A 24,202-nucleotide genomic window follows, 5' to 3' on the forward strand; every position below is an offset into this window, starting at 1 on the left:
TCTCTCTCTCTCTCTCTCTCTCTCTCTCTATATATATATATATATATATATATATATATATATATATATGTCATTGACTAGAAAAGTATAATTTGGGCCCATTTGGAAATGAAGATGCTTAAACCGCCCACAAAACTTTAACCAACCGGAAAACTAAGTCTACCAATCACCAATTTCACAAAAAATAAATAGGTGTTCTTAATTCACTAATTAAGGGGCTTACAGGGCATTCCTCATTAGCGTAATTAGTAAAGAGTTTGGTTACCTAAACGAGTGTGTTTGTGTTAAAATCTCTCTTCTTCCTAATTTGCTAGGAAAAATAAAAAATAATTAAGGGGCATCTAATTTTGGTTCCCAAAACTAATTTACACTTAACGGGAGGAGAGGACCTTAATAATTAAGGCCCCTTAAGTTGTTTAATTAATTGCCATGTTTTAAAGAAATTATATTGCCTGTGGAAAAGAAAAATTAAAAATAATAATAGTAGTTAATTTGGCTTTTCCATATAAATATTTCTGGCTCTGCATACTAACATGTTGTTATAAATATCACGACAAACAAATTTAAAGCTAAATTACATAATTCTAAAGCGAAGCTACAAGTAAAGTAAAGTTCACATTTTTACATGCGAACGTGGCCGACCTAATATTTCATGAGACTTTAGGGCCAAAAACTTACCAATCACTTCGAGTTAAAAACAAAAAAAAAATAAATAAATAAAAGTTACATTTTGATTTCAAGACTGTTTAGGTATTAGATAATTGATGAAAGTTTTTTATGAAAATTTAGTCACTTATGCCTATTACAAAAAACATACACCATAATATTTTACATGAGACTCGAAGTCATAGCACCTTAATTTATATTTTGGTGGTGTCAAGATAGAAACTTTTATCGAATACTTTTGGACCACTTGTTACTGTCTGGGAGCTTTCCATCGGAAAAAAAGATTCATTTAATACTTTTGATCCACTTGAATGAAAAATTATTATATGATGTTAAGATTATTCGACCAACCATATGATGATAAGTAAATAAAAAAATGCAATCGACCTTTATATGTGACCTTGTAATTGACCACGCTAATAGTACCATGTCCATGTAATAATGGACCCACAAGGATGGTAATGGTTGTTGACTTGACTTAATAATCCAATGTGAGAATTTTAAAAAGCAGATAACATTAAAGACTGGTTGACTTAGAAAGCACCCCAATGTGTTTCACGGGTGAGTCCACGGTCATATGAGATTTCATTTTCTTGCTATCCATCTATTACGATAAAATTATAAAGAATAAAAGCTAAGTTAAAATAACACCAATAATAATATTAAAATCTATAGCATCCTCGATTTGTAGACTGAAGTGAGTCCCGAAGGAGCTGTGCTCAGGTGAGTTCTAGTGCCAGCCAAAAAAATAAAAAATAAAAACAATAATATTAAAAAAGAAAGTAAATTACACTGACTTTCTTAAGACGAAATGAGATAAAAGCTTATTATTTTATATCATTAAATTATTTTTTATAATTAAAATATAATTTTATCCATCTAATTGTTTTATCAAATGTCCATCTCATATATGTGTGTATACACAAACACACGTACTGTATACAATAAAATATATAATACAATAATAGTATATATATTATATAAGATTTAATCTTATATGTAATTGCAATCATTACATTGAATTTTTTAAAAACAAAGATTTTAAAATCTTTCTTTAATTAAAAGTATAAGATTAAAAAAGATTTAATCTTATATGTAATTTCAATCATTACATTAAATCTTTCTTTAATTAAAACAATGACACTTGTTTATCGATAAAATAAGATTAAAAAACTATATCAATGAACTATAGTATGAATAAGGATCTCACCCAATTTTTTTGGAATGGGACCATAAAATTATCCAAATATTCTCGGAAATCTAAAATGCATGAAATTGATATAGTTGTTGGAAATATGAAGCACTCTAAGAGACTTCAAATTAACATAAGAAAAAGGTGGAATCATTTTCTCAAGTTGAGAGTAAAACAAATATAGTTGTGAAAACAATGTAAAACAAAAATCAGAAGAAATAACAAAGAAAAACAAAAACAATCAAAGACTGATAACTCAATATTCAAAAAACAATCAAAGGTTCCTTATCTTCTTTCTTGTTCTTCTTTTTTTTTTTTTTTTTTTTAAAAAAAAAGAAAAAAAAAGAAGGGAGAAGTCATTTAAAACTAAATATGTTTATATATATAATTAAGTTATTAAGGTGTTGTGAATTGATAATTCAATTCAATGCTTAATTTTTAGTTTTATAAAATAGGCAGAGTACGTTAATAATACTAATATATAATTAAGTATCCGAGACACACAAAGGGAAAGAAATAATGTGAAGCATATAAAATCAAAAAGAAAATAAGACACTAACAAAGTTGAACCAAGTATAATCAAAAAAAATAAATAGGTGTTCTTAGTTCACTAATTAAGGGGCTTATAGGGCATTCCTCAATAGCTAATTGGTAGGGAGTTCAATTCCCTAAACGAGTGTGTTTGTGTTAAAATCTCTCCTCTTCCTAATTTGCTAAAAAAAATAAAAAATAATTAAGGGGCATCTAATTTTGGTTCCCAAAACTAATTTACACTTAACGGGAGGAGAGGACCTTAATAATTAAGGCCCCTTAAGTTCTTTTAATTAATTGCCCTATTTTAAAGAAATTATATTGCCTGTGGAAAAGAAAAATTAAAAATAATAATAGTAGTTAATTTGGCTTCTACTACATATGAATATTTCTGGTTGTACATGCTAACATGTCGTTATAAAAATTATGACAAACAAATTTAAAGCTAAATTGCACAATTCTAAAGTGAAACTACAAGTTGACTAAACTTTAGACTTTTACATGCGGACGTGACCGACCTGATATTTCATGAGACTTCAGAACCAAAAACTTACCAATTGAACCACTCACTTGGAGTTGAAAACAAAAAATAAAGAAATAAAAAAGTTACATTTTGATTTCAAGACTCTTTAGGTATTGGATAATTGATGAAAGTTTCTTATGACAATTTAATTAATTATGCATATTACAAAACACATGCACCATAATACTTTACATGACATTTGAAATCATAGCACCTTAGTCTATCTTTTGGTGGTGTCAAGATAGAAACTTTTATCGGATACTTTTGGACCATTTAGTACTGACTGGGAGCCTTCCATTGGAAAAAAAAATCATTTAAAACTTTTAATTCACTCAAATGAAAAATTATTCGACCATTCATATGATGATAAGTAAATATAAAATACAAGCGAGCGTTATTCGTGACCTTGTAATTGACCACACTAATAGTCCCGTGTCCATCTAATAATGGACCCACATGGATGGTAATGCTTGATGACTTGACTTAAATACAGAACGAGAGAAAAGTTTATTGTTTTATGAATTATTTTTTATAATTAAAATTTAATTTTATCTATCTAATTATTTTATCAAATGTTCATCTCATATATGTGTATATATATATATATATACACATATTATATAAAATAAAAAAATATAATACAAATAATACAATAATAGTATATATAATATATAAGATTTAAACTTATATGTAATTGCAATCATTACAATGAATTTTTTAAAAACACAAATTTTAAAATCTTTCTTTAATTAAAAGTATAGTAATGTATATAACAAAAATATATAAGTTCAAATATTATTTTTCAAGAAGGAAAAAAAAAAAAAAAACTAAATTCACACATTTGGGGGAAAAAAAATGTTCTTATTCAAGAAAGAAAAAATAAAGAATCATTAGCTAAATTCACATAGTTAGACGAATTGCATAAAACCCCAGCTTGACTTGGTGGGGGTGTTTTAGGGAAATAGTCAAAAAATAACCCACCTGGTTACTTGAGGGGTTTTTTTTTCAACAAGAGGAAGTTAGTAAAAAGATTTATTGCAAACCCTACAAGTCAAGGGGGTTAAATATAATTTACCCTATAAAATAAGATTAAAAAAATAATAATTAACATAACATGTTGTATTACATCTGATGGTCCACTTAACATATACGTGTGAACAATGAGCATGGTTAGATGCAATATGACACTTGTTTATCGATAAAATAAGATTAAAAAACTATATTAATGAACTATAGTGTGGACAAGGATCTCACCCAATTTTTTTGAAATGGGACCATAAAATTATCCAAATATTCTCCGAAATCATAAATGCATGAAATTGATTTGGTTTTTGGAAATATGAAGCACTCTAAGAGACTTAATATTAACATAAGAAAGAGGTGGAATCATTTTCTCAAGTTGGGAGTAAAGCAAATATAGTTGTGAAAGCAATGGAAAACAAAAATCAGAAGAAATAACAAATAAAAACAAAAAAACAATCAAAGACTAATAACTTAATATTCAAAAAACAATCAAAGGTTCATGTGAAAACATTGTTAACGCGGGGTGCGGAAGCTATTAGTTTATTTTAATTGTGATTAACTCCTTTAATGACCTAGATCTAATTATTAGGTCAACTTGCTCAATTTATGATTAATTAAATTGTATGATCAATTAAACATCGACAATCATAAATATAAATACTTAAAAGTAAAACAAGTTAAAGTTAGAGAGATTGCACCAGAAATTTTAGCGAGGAAACCCTAGTTGATAAAATATGTCAACTGTTTGCATGGGAAAAACTTCGTGGACTATTCAATCCAAAGTAAACCGATCCACTATATTTGAAATAAAGTACACCGAACTTTGACTCTGGCTCACACCCTACTATTCTATCAAACACCAATTGCTAACAATCATCTGGCTTTGCGACTCCCCGTCCAACAGTAACTTGACCTCAGGCTTATTCTTGATCTTTGTAGAAGAGTAGCAAGTAGATCAGACAACACTCCTCGAATGCTTCAATCCTTTCAAAGTGTGATCGTTTTTACTTTTATTCTTCAAGATCTGAACTAGATGTAAAAGAATTAAATCTTGTTTTTCATTCGGAATCTCTGAATCTTCAATATAGTTTTAATTCCAATGAGATAGAAAACAACACTACTAAATCACTCATGAATATATGTGTGTGCTCTCATAAATAAATTCAGAACAAACATATTTGATTTTCTGAATTTTCTCTCTCTAAAAGGCTTTCTCAAAATATATAATTGATGTTCCCTAAAGCCATAATTAAACCTAGAAGACTAACAAAGTTTATATAGAGTTTTATAAAATCCTAATCCCTCAGAAAATATAAAAAATTCCGTGCATAGGACTTGGAAAGAAGTTAGGATAAAAAAAGGAAACAATCAGAATAAGGTAACTGGAAACCTGATGCTGCTAAGACTACTTAAATCGGTTTAGAGGGGCTGAACCGGTTCAAGATGACCAGAAAAGAATCGACGTTATTCTTGAACCGGTTTAGCCCCATTGAACCAGTTCAAGATGACGAGTCTTGAAGGTCTGCTGATATTGAACCAGTTCAGCCCCGTTAAACCAGTTCAGGATGGACAGAATCTAAATTCTTCCTTAAAAGCTTCCAAAACCCTTTCTAAATATTCTTACTACCTCTTAAAACTTCTTAAAGCATTATTCTAATAACACTTGAACTTCTTCAAATTCACAACCGATCTTCAATCTTCGAAATTTTGAATCGAAAAATTATAACCCGATCAAACTTGTTTTGACAACGAATTTAGTCAATTACAAAATATATGTCTCACAATGTCTCCCTTTGGCAATTTCATGACAAAACCCTAAAAATAATTCAGCAATCTACCCAAGTTGGAAAGTAAATTACAATGATTGTTAAAGGAAATAAACCTCGGAAATTTTCTTGAACCTTATGAAGCTTCAACGTATATAGCAACCTGTAATCTGCACATTAGTACAAACACAACTACCCGTGAAGCTTAATCAAGAAAATAAACACAAACATAAAATAGCAAATTTTAATGCCTGAATATCAACGCAATTTAAATTACAATGATCAATGGTTCTCCTCCTCAATGTAAAAAGTTCTCCCCCTTAATGCAAAAGTATTTCTCACCTTAAATGATAAGTTTCTTAACTCTCTCCCCCTTTTTGTCACAAATGAATAAGGTTCATAAGGAAGAAATATCCTAGAAGTAGGAAGCAACCAACCATATAAATCTTGTAAATTAAAATCAATGAGAATGTAGACTCCACAAGATTATATGTTTCAACACAAATAACCAAGATCAATTCATTTAAGTTCTATAAACTTAGTAAGAGTAGTAAAATCACCACCAAGTTCCAAAAACATATGATTTGTCAATTGTTTAGATTTCAGATAATAAATCAATGATTTCACATATCCTTAGAAATCAAATCAAACAATCAACATGTGCAAAAGAAATATATATTTTTTATTTCTCTCTTTGTGCTCCATTTTTCTTTTTGCACATTGGTGGCTTTCACGCTTATGGGCAGCCAACTCTTTCCTTTATTTCTATCTGTTTTGAGTCAAGATAGCTTTTGGACAAATCCCAAAGGTAACTTTTTCCATCTCACCTTTTTTCTTTCAAAATAGCAAATTTTTTATTCTTTTTCTAAAACTTTTCATTCCAAGCTATTTTTCAATCTTTTCTTTTCTTTTCACTCTTTTGGTCTAAAATACATAAAGTAAGTTTAAATTCCAAGATAACGATCAATCATATCAACATTATTTTTCAGCAGAATAATGACATCAAACACAAGTAAATATACTATTAATGATTCATTTACTATACGAAATAAGTAAGCAAAACCAATTTTCATCAAATCATAGCCATAATATATTTTCCACAGATAATCCATGTATCATTAAACTCCTATGTTCAACATACTCAATCAATATGGTTTGCTTAACTTCCCAAAAATATAATCTAGACACTCAAGATATGTATGAAAATCCTTTCTAGACTATGTCCTTGCAATGCATCTAATCAAGACAACAGACACTAATAGATTTCCTAAAATGAGAAAACTTAGGAGTATCTAATGGTTTAGTGAGAATATCAGCCAAATTCTGATCAGTATGCACTTTTTTCAAAGACACGACATTTTGTTCAACAAGTTCCCTAAGAAAGTGATGTCAAACTTCAATGTGCTTAGTCCTAGAATGCAAAACTGGATTCTTTAAAATATTAATTGTATTAGTATTATCACAAAAGATAGCAATAGTACCTTGATCAACTCCATAATCTAGAAGCCTCTGTTTCATCCAAAGTAATTGTGTGCAACAATTTCCAGCAGCAATGTATTCAGCCTCACAAGATTATAAAGGTATGCAATTTTGCTTCTTGCTGTACCATAAAACAAGATTAGTACCAACATAAAAACAACCACCTGAAATACTCTTTTTATCATCCTTGTTACCATCCCAATCAATATCAGTATAACCTGCAATCTCAGAATTAGGTTTAGAAGAATAACGCAATCCATAATTCAATGTACTATTGACATAATGAATAATATGTTTGGCTGCAAGAATGTGTTGTTCTATAGGATCAGCTTAATACCTAGCACAAACACCTACACTAAATGAAATATCTGGCCTAATTGCTGCCAAATACAACAAGCTACCAATCATACTCCTATACAAGAAATGATCAACCTTGTTAGGATCAGAGTCTCTATCCAATTTGGAAGAAGTACTCATAGGAGTTTGAACATGCTTTGAATCTTTCATACCAAATTTCTTAACTGGTTCTTTTGTATATTTTAATTGAGATATGAAAATTCCATCATCAAGTTGTTTCACTTGAAGACCTAGAAAAAAAGTCAGTTCACCAACCATACTTATTTCAAAAGTATTACTCATATCTTTAGAAAAATTATGAATAAGGTTATCACATGTAGCACCAAAAATAATATCATCCACATATATTTAAGTAACAAGAAAATCTTTTCCTTTCCTAAAAATAAACAATGTTTTATCAGCTCATCCTCTTCTAAAGCCCTTGTGCAATAGATAAGAAGTCAACTCCTCATACCATGCTTTAGGTGCTTGCTTTAAACCATAAAGAGTATTTTTAAGATGAAAAATAAAATTAGGATAATATGGATCAATAAAACCTTTTGGTTGTTCTACATAAACTTCTTCCTGCAAAATACTATTTTAGAAAAGCACTTTTAACATCCATTTAAAACAATTTGAATTTAAAGTGACATGCAAGAGCAAAAAGAAGTCGAATAGACTCAAGTCTAGCAATAGGTGCGAAAGTCTCATCAAAATCAATTCCTTTAACTTGAGTGTATCCTTGTGCAACAAATCTAACTTTATTTCTCATCACAAAACCATATTCATCAAGTTTATTTTTAAAGATCCATTTAGCCCCTATGATATTAATATGACTAGGTCGAGGTACTAATTCCTAAACATCATTCTTCACAAATTGAAACAATTCTTCTTGCATAGCCATAAGCCAATCAGAACTTTGAAGAGCTTCATCAACATTCTTTGGTTCAAACTGAGCCATGATATGAATGTCCTATGTCATCTACAATGCATGAGTGTCCTAAATGATCACGGACTGTACTCGTAGTACCCGGCTTATCCTATGGACCTATCACATTATTAACTGGATAACTCGTTCGAATCTTAGAACTACTAGATGCGGGAATATCTAGAGATGGTGCAGGAATTCCTATATGTTCATTAATGGTAACCTCTAATTCGTCAACCTCATCTTCTTCGACCTCTTCACCTTCTCCACCTAAATTCTCAACTCTTTCTTCCTCATGAATTATAAGTTTTATTCTTTCTCCTGTAATTTTAAAATCAATTTCTTCTTCATCAAGTTAAAAAGAGGTTATCTTAGACTTTGTATCATCAAATACAACATTTATAGACTCCGTGACCACTTTGGTTCTAAGATTACAAATCCTATAAACCCAACTTGTTTGTGAATAACCTAAAAACACATCTTCATCACTTTTAGAGTCGAATTCTCCCAAGTGTTCCCTATCTCTAAGGATATAACATTTACTTCCAAAGACTTTAAAGTATTTAACAGTGGGCTTTCTATCATACCGCAATTCATATGAAGTCTTTTTGGTTCCAGGCCTAAGATAAACTCTATTTAGGATGTGACAAGCAGTATGTACTGATTCAGCCCAAAAGTGACTAGCAATTTTATTCTTATGAAGCATAGTACGAGTCATACCTGCAATTGTCTTACTTTTCCTTTCAACTAAACCATTCTGTTGTGATGTTTTAGGTGCTGAAAATTCATGCTTAATGTCATACTTATCACAATAATCAATAAACTCCTTAGGTTCGAATTCACCTCTATTGTCGCTCCTAATCCGATTAATTCGATATCCCTTCTCATTTTGAATAAGTTGGCAAATAGATTTGAAATTCACAAAAGTATCAGATTTTTCTCTCAAATATGCAACAAAAGTAAATCTAGAAAAATCATCAATCATAACAAGCATATATCTTTTTCCTTCAATGCTATCAGGTGTTAAACGACCCATTAAATCCATATGTATAAATTCTAAAGGTCGAGAAGTGACTTCATGAATAAATATCTTATATGACACTCTAGTTTGTTTCCTTAATTGACATGGATCACATATTTCTTTCTTAGGCATTTTCAATTTAGGCAAACCTCGAATAAGATCATTATTAGACAAATTCACTAAATCATTAAAATCCACATGTCCAAGTTTTTTATGCCATTAAACTGCCTCATCAATAACTGCAGAAAAACACATCAGTGAGGGATCTAAAAACACAACATAACAATTATCAGAAATTCTAGTTCCTTTCAAGATACATTCACCTTTTTCATTAATTACGAAACACCATTGTTGAGTAAAATTGACTTGAAACTCCTCATCACAGATTTGTCTAATACTCAACAGATTCACGGCTAAACCTTTAACATATAGAACATTCTTTAACTTCCCAATTCTTGAAAATTTGATTTTACCTTTACCACTTACAGTAGAAGTATTACCATCACCAAAAGTAATAGTACCAACTCAGCATTCCTTAAAAGTGGTAAACAATATTCTATCCCCTGTCATATGCCTAGAGCAACCACCATCAAAGTACCAACCACATGGACCAAATGCTCTAAGTGCAGTGTGCATAGCAAGACATTTAAAATTCCCTTTCTTTACCCAAACAATTTTAGATTCATTATGCAATGATTTCCTTATTGTTCTAGATAAAGTGTCACAAGGCTCAATAGTCCTAATCCTTTTCTTCTTCAAATTTGAACTCTCTAGATTTTTCAATTTCTTTCCTAGTTCAATTTTTCATTTCTGACACTTATACTTTATATGCCATTTTTCACCACAAAAGTTGTAATAACCTGGATTTTCACGGATAATTTTTTTCCGTTGTCTTGTCCTTTTTGGGTTCGATTTTTCATCACTTGATGTCGTCTCGAGTACTCTGAAATGATTTCCGAGACTCTTTTCCTTGGATTGACAACTTCCTTTGGGGATTGTGTCATTTCCATATTTTATTTTTTTCTGAACACTATTCACATTTTGTCTTTTTCTCGTTTATCCTTTTTCTTTTCACAACCTCACTTTATGTGCTTGGATTTGATTCCAGTTTTGCATGCATTCATGATATTTGATTTCCATGATAGTGGTATTTTTTACTTTTCTAGAAAAGTATGTTGATTGCTTACTTCCTTCATAAAGGGGCATTAATGCATACTTTAGTGTAATTCTTCTTAACTTATGGGGTTTTAGTGTAATTAAATAAAGTAATTATTTTTCATCTTGGGGACCATTTTGCAATCAAATTTGGAAGATATTTTCAAAAAGGACCTTTTTGTAATTTTTGAAAAGTGTGACAAGTGTCACACTTTCATTGGTCCACTTGTTGACATTTGTGTGGAAACATTTTGATGCATTGGATGATGATATTTGGAGGGTGAGGATTCACCCACTTGTTGGCCTAGGATTGGTGCACTTGTTGGCTTGGATGGTTGACAAGTGTAGGTGTGGGATTAAGCCTAGGAAGGAGCCATGGATTGGTAACAAGTGTAGGTTCACAATTTAGCCTTACAAATATCTTTGGGCCACTTTGGGATTATGGTTTTAAAGGAGGGTTTTTATGCAATTGGCCATAGATGTGTGTGTTGACCATGGTGTATGATCACATAGTGAGTGGAGGATTTCTATTTCCTCCACTCACACATTTTCACATTTAATCTCTTTCTTCCTCACCACAAAACCCTAGCCTCCATGGAGGAAGCTTGAAGCTTTAGGCATTGACCTTGATCTTTGAGGCCCTTCCACTTTCTTTAGACCATAAAGCTTGAAATATTTTTTGTTCCCCTCATCCTCCTCTTCAAAACCCTTGAAGGATCTATCCTAACTCCTAATTTTGCTTTGGTATCTAAAGATTCAATTCTCTAGTGAGGTATTGATCTATTATTTTGAAGTATTTTTATGTCATTATTGAGTGTTTTACATGCACAGAAGAAAATGACTTGTATTCTGCCCTTAAACTGTTTTAACTTGAAATAAATCTTGTCAAATTAAATATATAACATGAAAATATAATCAATTAGCTTCCATTTAGTTTTGGTTTCATGTAATTTGGATTTAAAATAAATTAGTTATGAATTTTTGAAGTTGCAAGCTAGTTGCTGGAAATTTAAATCTTTTCTTATCTAGTCCGGAAACGAATTTTATATTGAGCTGTGGTGCTTCAATTACTTTGAAATTTTTACTGGAACTTTCCCCATGGATTTTACACTGCTCAGACTATTTTCACGATTTTAGAGCATTTCTAATTTTTTTAAAAAATCCGAGACTATCTGCTGTCCATGTTTTTATTGCAGCTGGAAAACATATTTTTAGATGATTTATTTCATTAACCTTTTGACATTGGATCATGGCTTAAATTTCCAGTTTTACACTCTCATATGTTTAATTCCAAAATAAATTAGGTTTGCCCAATTTGGATGTCAAATGAATTTTTCATGAATTTTCAAAGTTAGAAGCTACAGGCTGAAAATGTGTTTTCTGGGCAGAATTTGTTTCAAAGTTGTGGGTTAAAACTGTTTCAATTGGAAAAATATTTTGTTAAACTAAATTGATATTATCAATTTACAGTGTTTAAGCTTTCATTAGGCTTTGGATTCATTCAATTTGGATTAGAATTGAATTTTTTATGAATTTCCCAAGTTGAAGGTAACAAGCTAAAATATCTGTCTTGCGGACCAAAAATTTAGGGCGATTTCATTTCGGTGGTAATTGGGATTTTCATTCCAATTGAGGTAGGAAATGTTTAGGATTTATATGTGTTGTATTGAGTGTTTCTCATGATTATACAACTTATATGTATGCCTTGTATCAAATTTAGAAAGTTGGTAATTTTTATTTCTTTGTATAAGATTTAAAATTCATGGTGATATATAACTTTGATTTGAATTGTGGCATGCTAGAAAATCATGTTTTAATATATTTGTTAACATATATTAAATTGGTATTGATTGAATAAAAATTGCATATTTTATTTAATATTTATCGTTTGTGAAAGATTAAATCCCATGGCCATACCTTGCAAGAAATTGACTCGTGATATGCTTTTAAATTATGTCTTGGTATGTTGTTTAACATACTTTAATTTGAGAACATTTGGACAAGTATGAAAATATAAAGATTTTAATTAAAATGATTAATTAAAATCTAATTAAGGGTTCCATTGGCCTAATTAAGTGTTTAACTTGATATTTGTGATAACTATGACTTATGTTCTAACATATGTTAATTTGGAACCATTTGATGTTGTTTTAAAAGTTAGAGATTTGATTATTATGATTTAATTAAATTTCACTTTATTATTCTTATGGCCTAATCGAGTTTTGATGTGGTGTATGTAATGACCATGCTATATTGTTTATCATGTATTAATTGAATGCCATTTGATTGAGATTTGAAACCTAGGGAATTTAATTAGTTTATAGATTAAATTTCGTTTCTATGGTATTATTGATTAACTCATGTATTTGACATTGATAGTATGTTTAAAGCATGACTTTTGACTTATAATGAATTTATGAGTTTATGTTTTCAATATTGGATTATATTGTTATAGCGTGTAACAAATCGCATTTCAAAGATTCGACATTGTCATCCTATAGTAGTTGTGGATTTAGAGCATGTGTTGTGTGGATACAATCTACTTGTGCATGGAAAGTGACTTAATGCATTATATAAATTACGTATAAGTTGTGAACTTATTTGATTATTTTGGAGTCTTGGGACATTGTTACTGTGATATGACTAAAGTTCAGCTTTAGTGCGGGAGGTATGAGTTCTCCCCAATTGAGACAGTGTGCACTAGGGTGGTCTTCCCAGTGGGTTAATGCCCGGAATAACCAATTTGTTCTTAGTTTAGTCCGAGACGTGATGTCCAAGTCTTCTGTTATTTGTTTTCGCATTCAATTCCAAGTTATCAATCATGTTTATATTGTGACTGTGGTTTTGGCTATTGGCGATTTGATGTTGTTAAGTACATCCATACTAAATTGCTATATTTAGTTGATTTAGCATTTAGATTTCAAGTTGATAACTTTGAGAATCTATATCTAGTTGCTTTGTGTAAGCATGTTTCTAACTAGTTGCTTTGTGTAAGCAAGTTATATCTTGTTGCTATGTGTAGCATGCTCTTGTGTTGTTGAAATTGCATAAAGGATGTGTTTTATGCTAGAAATGATCTTAGGTGGCTAGGATGCTCCCTAAGTCTCACATTTGACATAGACGTTAGGTGGAATGAACCACAATGATTAAATCATGTACACTTGTAAAACGTAGGTCGATGCATGCTCATTTCCTACGAGTAGCTTTATGTTACTCACCCCTACGATACTGGGGCATATTTCAGGTACAGGATACAAGATTGGATATTGCAATTACTTGGGTGATTTGCTGAGTTGAGCTTCTTTAGAAACATTCTTGTTCACATGCAAGTGTTAGCATGTTCATCATTTGTCTATGAAATGTAATTTTTCTAACTTGGAGGTCTGACATGTTAAATGTTGTAAATGAGTTGTAATAAGGCCATGGGCCATTGTAGCATGTTTAAAATACCATTTTACACTTGCGTGTATGTTCACATCATCACACAATAGAATATAATGCAATTTGATCATGCCATGGGGAGTCATTGGGATGACGTACATCTCTAGTGGCCACTTAGTTTCCTTCGTTTTCGCATTTCGGATCCGTTATCAGGTCATTCTTTCGGTTCATCACAGGACACACTGGGTTAAAAAATCTAGGGTCGTCACAGGTGGTATTAGAGCTCCTAGGTTCGAAAACTTTAAGACGACGGGTTTGGGTGCATATCATGCTTTTATTGCCATGCTCTATGTGTTTATATACTTTGTGATAACATGTTTTGGTTGATAATATGTTTATGTGCTTACGTGCTATATGTTGTATGCCGTTTGTTTAGCATTGTTTTATTGTAATGTAAAGAGTATGACATGTGACGTATGCTAGATTAGAATTGTATATGCATAATTGTGATGCACATTTGGCATGACATGTGATTGGTCATTGAGGCACGAGTTGACGTTGATGGTGATTGTAGTCACAGTTTCGTGGTAGTATAGGTTATTGTCGACCTAGTAATGGTTTTGAGGTGGGTGGATGGTCATCTTTTGTTTAGACTCTTGTGAGATGAGTCATTTGGCATTACCGTAATGGTGGATTTGTTGGTTTTGGGCCATTATGAGGTTATGGACCTCTTAGGTACCTTGATTGTCCAGAAAAATTCCTCTAGAACTTGCATTTTTCGTGGGCGGGTACGTTTGTGGGCAGGTGCATGGCATTGTCATGCTACCGTGCTGGCTAGCTACAAGCGTAATTCGGATGGAATCAGTGTTGGTTTTGTTTTGATAAGCGTTGTACTTTGATCGGTGATGATGATGGTTGTTTTGGAGATCATTCGTGGTGATTGATTTGGTTGTTGTTGGTATGGCTATAGTTGCCATTTTCTTTGAGTTCTCTTTACGCAATGACGCTTTTAGGATCAAGTCGATTGATAGATGCTTCGGGTAGAGAGAGCATTGCATTGTTAGTGTCACTTGTAGTGTCACCTTTAGATTCAGAGATGGATTGTAAGAGTCTTACCATTGTGGTAAGGGCTCACATTTGTTTTGAGACAGGTTGTTGTTGCATTGGTTTTTGGAGTCAGTGTATGGCTAGGACTGGTCCTTCCTTTTTACCTAGGCACTCCAGGACACGATGTCCATAGGGTTCATTGTTGCATCACTTTTGTTTTCTGCAGTTTCATTTACTACCATGTTAGTAGTATGATTTATGATATTGTGATGCATGAGTAGGTGGAGGTCTATCCACATTTTTCTTCTTGTTGTGTGGCGATAACATGCCTTTCTTATATGCTTCGAGATGCCATGTTGTTACTGCGCTTTAATGACATGTTTTTGTGTTTATGTGGAGACGTGCAGTATGTGCTTTTGATTTTCATCTATGTGAGTAGATTTTCTTTCTGGTAGTTGCATTCCTTGTCATATGCATGACTTCCAGGTTTGGTTTTCCCATTCGTTTCCCTTGGTCGTACGTAGCCTATATGCGGGTTTCCACAATGGTTTTGTGTTGGTTCGTGTTAAGGACTTCACAAGGAGTGAGTCTCTTCCCTCCGTTGCGTTATGCACTGTTTTGGGGTTGGTCGGTCCATGAGGATCATCGTTATTGTCTTGAGTCCTTGGTGAGGATTTGATAGATTTTGGTCGACTTACTTCCATGTAGGGGGTGAAGTCTTTGACCTTATTGTCTTTCATTTCAGAGATGGAGTCATGGTGTTGTCCTTTTTAGGACTAGTGGTCCCCTTTCTTTCGTGTCTTCTCTTGGGGAGTTCCTGCCGTGGTTATTGATGGTTGTGGTGCTCAAAGTGAGTTGATTGATGTGAGATTCTTTTTCGGGGACTTATGTCCATATCATTGAGGATTTGTTTGATTTGTGAGGTGAGCTCGATGCACTTTTGAGAATGTCTTTCGGAGACTTGTTTTCATTTTGGAGGCCTTGATGTGGTTGACTCTTAGGAAGAGTTTTGGAGGATCACTGTTAGATATGGCTTGTTGAGGAGTTTTCTCATCCTAGTTATGACTAGGCATAGTTTTGAGGAATTGTTGTTCCAGTGATGGTTCTTGGATTGAAATTGAGGAATTTTGATTTAGCTTGGTAATGCCAAGCACGGTTTTGAGAGATTCATTTTGTGACCTTGGTTGTTGGCATTTTGATGTGAGTGCCACTTAGTGGACTTGTATTTTGAGGATTTAGTTATCCGTGATAAGGTTGTGGATCTGATGTTTGATCATGGTGATTGGTCATGTAGTTGATCTGTTTCAGGGAGAAATGTAGGACTTTCGATGAAATGTCTTGTAGTGAGTTTCGTTTTAATTTTTGGAGGTCTTGATTCGCTTCTCAGGCTTTGGATTCTCGATTGATGTTGTTGGTAGTAGCATTTTGAGACATTAGAGTAGTCGGTTTTGTTGTATTGAGGATTTGGAGCCTTAAACATAATGGTGCCTATAACATTGTTGTCAGAGTTTGGGATTGGTCGAGTTGGCCCAGAACATCTTTGGACCATATTCTAACTCTCACAGATGCCTAGTTCCCATATTGCTTTTGGCTATGATCGTTTTGTGACATTGATGTCATTGGTATTGAGAGGTTTCATGGATAGACCTAGTGGGGGGTAGGTTATGAATTAGTGCCTTATACTGTCATACTATCGTACGAAGTTGTGTGTTGTGGGCGAGTACTAGTTGCCGTCGATGCTACCTTACTGACGAATAAGTGTGGGCGAGCACTAAGCACTGTCATTGCTACCACACATTTGAGTACGTCATGGGCGGGTTCTGGTCGCTATTCATACTGCCATGTCGTCTTTGTTCGGTACTTTGATTTGATTTGTGATGATCTTGGAGTTCAATTGGTGGTTGTTTATGGATCGGTTTGGAGGTTCATCAGGAGGAATGCTTATGGTTGTTGTTTTCCATTCTTTTGTTTGACCTTAGGTTCTGTGTGTAAGTTCAGACTTGTCGTGTGGCCATGTGGTCACTTTTCCTTTGAGAGGTCGTCTTGTCATGAGCACGTGGGTGCAAATGACACTGGTTTGTATGTTCCTTTCAGCTTTGAGGTCACTAGTGTGGCATGTTGTGTGGGATACTCGGAGATGTACTCTGTAGTTATCTTGGTTTCGCCTTTTGTTGGTTGGGGCTGGATTTCGGGGACGAAATCCCTTTAAGGTGGGAAGGTTGTAATAACCCGGATTTTCACGGATAATTTTTTTTCCGTTGTCTTTTCCTTTTTGGGTTCAGTTTTTCATCACTTGATGTCGTCTCGAGTGCTCTGGAATGATTTTCGAGGCTCTTTTCCTTGGATTAACAACTTTCTTTGGGGATTGTGTCATTTCCATATTTTATTTTTTTCCGAACACTATTCACATTTTGTCTTTTTCTCGTTTATCCTTTTTCCTTTCACAACCTCACTTTTTGTGCTCGGATTTGATTCCGGTTTTGCATGCATTCATGATATTTGATTTCCATGATAGTGGTATTTTTACTTTTCTATAAAAGCATGTTGATTGCTTACTTCCTTCATAAAGGGGCATTAATGCATACTTTAGTGTAATTCTTCTTAACTTGTGGGGTTTTAGTGTAATTAAATAAAGTAATTATTTTACATCTTGGGGACCATTTTGCAATTAAATTTAGAAGATATTTTCAAAAAAGCCTTTTTGCAATTTTTGAAAATTGTGACAAATGTCACACTCTCATTGGTCCACTTGTTGACATTTGTGTGGAAACACTTTGATGCATTGGATGATGACATTTAGAGGGTGAGGATTCACCCTCTTGTTAGCCTAGGATTGGTGCACTTGTTGGCTTAGATGGTTGACAAGTGTAGGTGTGGGATTAAGCCTAGGAAGGAGCCATGGATTGGTAACAAGTGTAGGTTCACAATTTAGTCTTGCAAATATCTTTGGGCCACTTTGGGATTATGGTTTTAAAGGAGAGTTTTTGTGCAATTGGCCATAGATGTGTGTGTTGATCGTGGTGTAGGATCACATAGTGAGTGGAGGATTTCTATTTCCTCCACTCACACATTTTCACATTTAATCTCTTTCTTCCTCACCACAAAGCCCTAGCCTCCATGGATGAAGCTTGAAACTTTAGGCATTGACCTTGATCTTTGAGGCCCTTCCACTTATTTTAGACCATAAAGCTTGGAATACTTTTTGTTCCCCTCATCCTCCTCTTCAAAACCTTTGAAGGTTCTAGCCTAACTCCTAATTTTGCTTTGGTATCTAGAGATTCAATTCTCTAGTGAGGTATTGATCTATTATTTTGAAGTATTTTTATGTCATTATTGAGTGTTTTACATGCACAGAAGAGAATGAGTTGTATTCTGCCCTTAAACTGTTTTAACTTGAAATAAATCTTGTCAAATTAAATATATAACATGAAAATATAATCAATTAGCTTCCATTTAGTTTTGGTTTCATGTAATTTGGATTTAAAATGAATTAGTTATGAATTTTTGAATTTGCAAGCTAATTGCTGAAAATTTAAATCTTTTCTTATCCGGTCCGGAAATGAATTTTTATATGGAATTGTGGTGCTTCAATTATCAAAGTGATTGTATGGATTGGAGAGGTGAAGCTGGATGACTCGACCAGTAACATTGTTGCAGCGGACTCCAGTCCAAGTACAACAATCTTGTTGGAGTCCAGACCATGAGGATAGCCTGTTGGAAGGATCCCAACTGATACCTTGTTTGAAATTGAGAAGAGCTGTTTTTTCTTTTTCACTGCAAACTCCATGTGAAGTACCATCACATAATAATAATAGGGCAGTTGAGAATGATAGCAGCCAAAGCGTGACAAGCGCTATGCGGCTCCTCATCATCATCATCTTCAATTCTATCTGATTACAAATTTATGATATCAAATTCGTTGATCATATATGTAAAAGAAAACTCAGACATTATATATATACACACTGTATATACCTTCATTTCTGGATCTTTTACCAATGGGTGGGGCCCATGTAGAAATGAAGATCAACTGCCCACCACAAACTTCCTGCCACGATAATGGATCCATCCAATTTGACTTGGGATACTGTTCACTCATTTCATTGTCAACGCCAATTGCAAAACCAAAGTCTTGAATAACAGAAATTAAACATGGATTTTTTTATTTTCTAAAAGTTCCACTTGTCTGAGTATGGGGCTGAGAATGACCACTAGTCTTATAAAACTTGACTTATAACATCAACGTTAGCGTAAAAAAATCATTAAATAACAATAAAAAAGATAATAAGATACAAAAACATAATCTGTTTAACTTTAAGTACTTAATTATATATGGATGCAATTATAATTAACTATATTTAACCTTTTTTATTATAATCATTCAAGTCAAAAATTTGTTTGTATAACTTTTTTCTTACTATCTTTTTTTGCTTTATTTATTATAATTATTTTAGAGGAGTTGTTTTGTAAACCGTAAATTAAACATTACTAAATTCAGTACTTAATTAGCAATTTTGAAAACTTTGAGGAGTTGAAGCTGTAAAATTATTTGGTACTCAAAGTGTGTGTGTATAATATATATGACAGGTATTTCAGATACATAAAGAGAAATAAAAATATCAAAAATTTAACAAGAAATAACAAATAAAAACAAAATGAAAATAGAACCACAACTAAATTATAAAGAAATCTCAATATTAACTTTTATTAAATTAGTCAACAAAGTATCAAATGAACCAAAATTATCTAATAATTAATTTCTCCCCATATGGTTTTGTCCAATAACTTCATTGACTTGACTTGGAGTCTTCCAATGAGAAGGCTTATTGCACAATTCCAAAGTGACAATGACACAAGTTGTTGCGCATCTCAAATTCGAAAACTTATTATATGCTTGTGAACACCTTTCATAATCAATTGCACTATCATCACTTTTAGCAAGCAATTACCATTGAAATTAAACCGATCAAATAATGTAGTCAATAAACTTGTCGGTGAAAACAAAAATTAGTTAACATATAGCCACTAAGTTTTCTTTGATTTTGATTTCATTAAATGTAAAAATTAGAAAAAGAACAAAGAGAAATATATTGAAGTTGCTTGACATTATTAGACTCAACTAAGTAGCACCATATGAGAAGTTCATCAGAATTATATTTGAAAACAAGAAATGAAGATGGAAGTATCAACTTTTTTCCACATGGAAGTGTGATTTTTAGTAATGCTTTCCACTTGCCTGGGTAGTGTCATTTTCCTGTTTTTGAGGCTGAGAATGATCAAAAGACTTTGAATGAAGACTTGACTTACAACACCAACATTAGAATAAAATAAAATAAAAAATTTTAAAAGTAGGAAGATACAAAGAGAATATCAAATATAATATAGAAGATGAATCAAGTACTTAATTATATATGGATGCAACCACAATTAAGTTAATTAACTATATTCAACTTTTTTATTATAATCATTTAAGTCAAAAAACTGTTTTTATAACATTTTTCTTATTATCTTTCTTTGCTTTATTTATTATTATTATTTCAGATGAATTTTTTGTAAACTATAAATTACACATTACTAACTTCAATACTTAATTAGCAATTTTGAAAACTTTAAGGAGTTGAAGTTGTAAAATTATTTGGTACTCACATACCTACATACCTACATACATATATATATATAACTAGGAGTCCCAGGCACATAAAGGAAAATTAAAATTTTAAGAAATTGATAAGAAATAAAAAATAAAAACAAAAGGAAAATAGGACCACCTAGGATAACTCTCTCTCTCTCTCTCTCTCTCTCTCTCCATGTCATTGACTAGAAAAGTATAATTTGGGCCCATTTGAAAATGAAGATGCTTAAACCACCCACAAAACTTTAATCAACCGAAACTGTCTACCAATCACCAATTTCACAAAAATATAATTAGGTGTTCTTAGTTCACTAATTAAGGGGCTTACAGGGCATTCCTCAATAGCTAATTGGTAGAGACTTCAGTTCCCTAAACGAGTGTGTTTGTATTAAAATCTCTCATCTTCCTAATTTGCTAGGAAAAATAAAAAATAATTAAGTGGGCATCTAATTTTGGTTCCCAAAACTAATTTACACTTAAATTAAGGCCCCTTAAGTTGTTTAATTAATTGCCATATTTTAAAGAAATTATATTGCCTGTGGAAAAGAAAAATTAAAAATAATAATAGTAGTTAATTTGGCTTCTTCATATGAATATTTCTGGCTCTACATGTTAACATGTCGTTATAAAAATCACGACAAACAAATTTAAAGCTAAATTGCATAATTCTAAAGTGAAGCTACAAGTCGAGTAAAGTTCAAACTTTTATATGCGGAAGTGGCCGACCTGATATTTCAAGAGACTTCAGGGCCAAAAAATTACTAATTGAACCACTTACTTGGAGTTGAAAACAAAAAATAAATAAATAAAAAAGTTATATTTTGATTTCAAGATTGGTTAGGTATTAGATAATTGATGAAAGTTTCTTATGAAAATTTAATCAATTATGAGTATTATAAAACACATACACCACAATATTTTACATGGCGTTAGAAATCATAGCAACTTAGTCTATATTTTGGTGGTGTCAAGATAGAAACTTTTACCGAATACTTTTAGACCACTTATTACCATCTGGAACCTTCCATTGAGCAAAAGATTCATTTAATACTTTTGATCCACTTAGATGGAAAATTATTATATGATCCCGAGATCATTCTACGGACTATATGATGATAATGCAATTGACCACGCCAATAGTCTGATGTCCATGTGATAATGGACCCACATGGATGGTTATGCAGGTAATGCTTGATGACTTGACATAAAGTCTTCCAATAATCCAATGTGAGAAGTTATTGCACAGTGCCAGTGATGACACTTAATGGACACATCAATTTTAAAAAGCAGATGACATTAAAGACTTGTTGACTTAGAAAGCAACCTATCGTGAGTATCACGGGGGAGTCCACGACCACAGGATATGAGATTTCATTTTCTTGCTATCCATCTATTATGTAAAATTATAAAGAATAAAAGCTAAGTTAAAAAAAAATTTAAAAAAAATTACACTGACGTCCTTTAAATTTGAATAATTATTTTTTTATTTAATCAAACAAAATGAGAGAAAAGTCTATTATTTTATGCCATTAATTTATTTTTTGTAATTAAAATTTAATTTTATCCATCTAATTATTTTATCGAATGTCCATCTCATATATATGTGTTTATATATATAAATATGTATTGTATAAAATAAAAAAATATAATATAAATAATACAATAATAGTATATATAATATATAAGATTTAAATTTATATGCAATTGCAGTCATTACAATGACTTTTTTAATAATAAAAATTTAAAAATCTTTCTTTAATTAAAAGTATAGTAATACATATAACAAAAATATTTGAGTTCAAATATTATTTTTTAATAAAGAAAAAAAAGAAAAGGAAAAAACTAAATTCACACATTAGGGGGGGGGGGGGGGGGTCACGGACACTCCTCCCAGGGGTCCCGTACCAGTGTCGGACACTTTTCGGATACCGACACCCGTGTCCGAGGCTCGGACACATGTCCGACACTTCTGTAAAGTGTCCAAATATTATTTTTTATTAGACACACGTGTCCGAAGCTCGGACACACGATCCGACACTTCTGTGAGACAAAATTTATTTTCTCTCACTCCTCTCTCAGTCTCTCATCTTCTTCAATTATCTATCTTTATGAACAACATATATATATATTTAGGTTACATGAACAAAACTTTGTGAAAGACTGAAAGTATATATGTTTATTCATATACATATTTAGTTCATTATAGTTATGTCTCTTTTGCACATCTTCGTTTGGAATTTGGATTAACTTTATTTTTCATTTATTTTCTGTTTTGTCTTATCTATTTTTTTTTCTTATAACAGAGATGAAATTATTGAAATTGATTATATTCTTTGTTGTTGTTTTATTTATCTGTACAAGATTCTAGTAATTATATTTTCAATATAAATTTATATATATATATATATATATATATATATATATATATATATATATATATGCGTATTCCCGCCGTGTCCGTGTCCTATTTTTTTTAAAATTTGTCGTGTCGTACCCGTGTCCCGTATCCGTGTCCATGCTTCATAGGGGGACATAGTTAGATGAATTGCATAAAACAAGACACGGCGAAAAGTCAAAAAATAACCCACCTCATTAGTTGAGAGAATTTTTTTTTTTTTAACAAAAGGAAATTAATAAAAAGATTTATTGCAAACCCTACAAGTCAACGGGGTTAAATGTAGTTTACCCAATAAAATAAGATTAAAAAAAAAAACATAATGAATGTAACATATTGTATAATTTGTATTACATTTGTACTCTCTATCCAAATATTCACGTAGTTAGATGAATGGCATGAAACTGGAGCTTGACTTGGTAGGGGTGTTTTAGGCAAAAAGTCAAAAAATAACCCACCTCGTTAGTTGAGAGATTATTATTATTTTTTTAACAAAAGGAAATTAGTAAAAAGATTTATTCCAAACCCTACAAGTCAACGGGTTAAATGCAGTTTATCCAATAAAATAAGATTAAAAAAAAACCATAATTAACGTAACATATTGTATAACTTGTATTACATCTGATAGTTCACTTCACATACACGTGTGAACAATGAGCACGGTTAGATGTAGTATGACACTTATTTGCCTATAAAATAAGATTAAAAAACTATATTAATGAACTATGGTGTGAAAAAGGATCTCACCCAATTTTTTTGGCATGGGACCATAAAATTATCTTGCATGTTTACTTTGTACTCTCTATCCAAATATTCTCCGAAATCTAAAATGCATGAAATTGGTAAGGTTGTTGGAAATGTGAAGCACTCTAAGAGACTTAAAATTAACTTGAGAAAGAGGTGGAATCATTTTCTCAGGTTGGGAATAAAACAAATATAATTGTGAAAGCGATGGAAAACAAAAATAAGAAGAAATAACAAATAAAAACAAAAAACAATCAAACACTGATAACTCAATATTCAAAAAACAATCAAAGGTTCCTTAACTTCCTCTTCTTTTTCTTTTTTCTATTTTTTTTTTTAAAAAAAGGGAGAAGTCATTTAAAACTAAATATGTTCATATATAC

General features: G+C 31.9%; 1 long non-coding RNA gene across 2 annotated transcripts; it reads left to right on the plus strand.

The window, feature by feature from the left end:
* Positions 1-11,113: 11,113 nt before the first annotated feature.
* LOC132300442 (uncharacterized) lies at positions 11,114-19,252 on the plus strand. Of its 2 annotated transcripts, XR_009480430.1 has the most exons (4): positions 11,114-11,392; positions 12,169-12,254; positions 13,865-18,343; positions 18,649-19,252. It is a non-coding gene; the product is annotated as an uncharacterized LOC132300442 (long non-coding RNA). The 2 variants fall into 2 exon arrangements; XR_009480429.1 differs by lacking the exon at positions 13,865-18,343 and having other exon boundaries at positions 18,649-19,246.
* The last annotated feature ends 4,950 nt before the right edge of the window (positions 19,253-24,202 follow it).

Source organism: Cornus florida, unplaced genomic scaffold, assembly GCF_030987335.1.
Source record: "Cornus florida cultivar Cherokee Brave unplaced genomic scaffold, ASM3098733v1 CherokeeBrave_3.0.0_Hap2_Chr03, whole genome shotgun sequence".
In the NCBI taxonomy this organism is placed as follows: domain Eukaryota; kingdom Viridiplantae; phylum Streptophyta; class Magnoliopsida; order Cornales; family Cornaceae; genus Cornus; species Cornus florida.